Source organism: Ostrea edulis, chromosome 6 (assembly GCF_947568905.1).
Source record: "Ostrea edulis chromosome 6, xbOstEdul1.1, whole genome shotgun sequence".
Taxonomy (NCBI): Eukaryota; Metazoa; Mollusca; class Bivalvia; order Ostreida; family Ostreidae; genus Ostrea; species Ostrea edulis.
In genome coordinates, this window is record NC_079169.1 from 3,344,147 (window position 1) to 3,347,474 (window position 3,328).

The window sequence follows — 3,328 nt, forward strand, 5'->3', positions numbered from 1 at the left end:
TGGTCCCACCTCCAAATTAAATGATATTCCTCAAAATTCTTTCATATGGTGTATACTTCCATACAATGGTTATGATGTCTTCGTAAAAAGCTTTACTTATGTATAATACATATGTAAATACAGCATAGTTTACGATAACGTTGTGCCATTTTGACGTTACTTTATGCGACGTCATGAACAAGAAAGCTATGCCATGAACTCAATATGAAAATAATTCAATTTATGTCGCCATATGCTCAAAGTTTTATTAAACAAATGTGCACTATAATTTTTATTTGAAAAGTTTAATTGTCCGTAGCCAGTCCATCTCGGTTGAGATGCAGGTAATTCTTTTCTTTCTAACTCTCATACTATAGATAGTTTGAAGTAACCAATGTACAGGGGAATTCCACATTCAACAATACCATGTACAAAACAACGAATTAGCATATTTTTATATGACGGAATTGAAAAACTGAAATTCAAGTGACGTTGATTAACATGAAATATTATGAACACATAACCGCAATATATAATACAATATTTAGTACAATGCTAGCTTGTACAGTTAGTGTAATCTGAATAGGCCTTTGTTTCATACTATGACAATTGCTTAAAAAAATAATTCGAATATATGCATACATGTCGTACCTTCATTTCTTATTTGAAAGCAGTTTACGTGCACATACACAACATTTGAAATTCGATTATAAAGGGGTTTTAGCAGACTGTGTATTACCTTAGAAGTTCATGTAGCTTCTATTTAATCGATATTTTGAACAAGTTAACCGTTTTTTGTTGTTGTTGTTGTTGTTGTTGTTGTTGTTTTGCAAAATTATTACGCCACTTTGAAGTGAACAGTGACTTCACATCTCACGTAACAGTTGTACTGCCTTATGATCAAATGTACTTCTACTTCTACTAGGCTTAAGGCAATCCATAAAAATCAATCAGAAAAGGAGATGAGGGGCTGTAAACCAGAATTGTCCTTTTCCACGTGAAGCTGAAGTGAAGTGTTTGTGCTTTACAGGAATATTTGATCACAGGCACCTGCATGGAGTATGGATATTATCCACCCCCTCCCTTCCGATTTTGTTTTTGCGGCGATAATTTTCCCCTTTCTATTTCATTTCAATTCGTATAAATTTTTAACGTGTTGTTTATTGGTGTTTTGTTTTTTGTTAAGCTTTAGAGATTAGCCGGGAAGCTTCTAACAGTAGAGTATATAATAAATGTGTATTTTATACCACGCCGGTGTTGTAGTATAGGCTTTTCCCCCGCATAGACTTCCCCCCGAAAAAACGGACCCGGGATAGATTAGGGGGGAAAGCGCACCAGCATATGATTCCCCCCTATGTACAAAGTCAGTATAGAGTTTTCCCTCTGGGTGGAAAAACCGCCCTGGTATTGAATTTTGCCCCTCCTATTCTATACTGGTACGGTTTTTCCTAGGGAGGAACTGGGCCTGGATTAATTCTTCCTAGGGGGGAATTTTATATCAGGCCCATCTTTTTGGGGGGATGTCTATCCCGGGCCCATTTTTCCGAGGGGAAAGTCCATGCGGGGGGGAAGTCTATACTTCAATATCCGTTGAGTGTACATATGCAGTAATTTGTAGTAATTTATTTTTTCCATGTTGTAGGTAATACTTGCTCTTCGATTTTATGCTTCGGGGAGATTTCTTGAGGTAATTGGGGACACGATGGGTGTAGACAAAGGCACGGTAAGCAGAGCTCTCACCAATGTCACCGAAGCTCTCCTGTCTAAAAAAAAAAACCCAGTTTCTGCGGTGGCCTACACAAGATGATATGATGAAGTCGCAGAGAGTCTTTTTTATGCGTGGAGGATTCCCAGGGGTAATTGGATGTGTCGATGGTACTCACATAAGGATACAAGATCCAACTCTAGACGAACTAACTTATGTCAACAGAAAAGGGTGGCACTCAATCAATGTGCAAGCTATATGTGACCATGAAGGTAGGTATATTTCATGCCACAAACCGTGAATTTCATAATTTCCTTTTCAACCGGTTATGATTATACATCTTATTTGTAATCATTACAGTACGTGTTATTGTACCATATCCATCATCGTCGTATCAGGACAAATCATCAGCATATTTCATGTAACAAAAATGTATCATTGTATTTTAGGAAAATTCATTAGCATTCACGCTCAATGGCCAGGGAGTACACATGATAGTCACATCTTCCGAATGTCCGATGTCAGTTTGTATCTCGAGAGCCACAATCGAAGCGTTGATGATGGAATTATATTGGGCGACAGTGGTTATGTATGCTCTCGGTACCTGTTAACACCATACCTGCACCCTGCAACACCCTCACAAGAAGCATTCAACTCGGCCCATTGTAAGACACGTAGCACCATTGAAAGAGTTTTTGGTTGGTGGAAGAGATTTCATGTTTTGCATGGTGAAATAAGAATGAAGCCGGATAAGGTTTGTAGAGTACATTGGAGCCTGTGTCATATTGCATAACATTGCACTTCTGTTAAAGGGGGACATGGAGCGCGATGACCAACAAGACGGAAATGGAGTAGGCCATATCAATTACAATGGACCCGAGGACGGAAGAGTTGTGAGGAATTTCATCTCCACAACATATTTCTAATTTCAAGTTGAATATGTGCCATGGGGTTTAACAACAAGAATAACTCTTGGTGCAGGTTATGATTTCAGTTAATTTATTCCAACGTATGGTGTCTCCATTTATATATATGACGATGACCTATAATGAAAATGAAACAATCGCACATGCAATGTCTCTCACATACGATAATTTGAGCAATATAAATATAAAAAGGATTTAATTCTTATACCAGTAATATATCGTCATTTCCCGTACAGGAATATGTAGCTGTATATATAGTATCTCGGTGCGAGATTCAACCTGATGTACTGTGTTACCAAAGTCAATCTTGTAAACTCTTAATACGTAAATTCCGAGTTACCCAAAAGTTATTTCCCTTTGTCGAATTCTTTTGCATTTTATGACGTATGGTGGGTACACAATGTATACATTATATCGTAGACTGGCACTGTACATAACGATTACGTACGATTAATGTAATGAAAGCGTAACCTTTGTTTATATCAATCACTGGTATGCATATTCTGGCCATATCAAGCATAATTTGTTTGAATAAGATCATCAAATTGGCTATTAAATCATTATTCGTTTCCTCTTCGACATGAGTGATCCTTTTATCAAAGAAAGATGGCAATTATCAATATTTGTTTGAGCCATTTTGTTATTCAATATTCATAAACTCACTAAAGTTGCCTTTCCCCTGAGATAGGATGGTCTCATAAACTCTGGATATCATCTT

The 3,328-nt window shown here is 37.3% G+C and overlaps 1 pseudogene; it reads left to right on the forward strand.

Moving 5' to 3' along the window:
* Positions 1–317: 317 nt before the first annotated feature.
* LOC130047024 (putative nuclease HARBI1) lies at positions 318–2,610 on the forward strand (annotated as a pseudogene).
* The last annotated feature ends 718 nt before the right edge of the window (positions 2,611–3,328 follow it).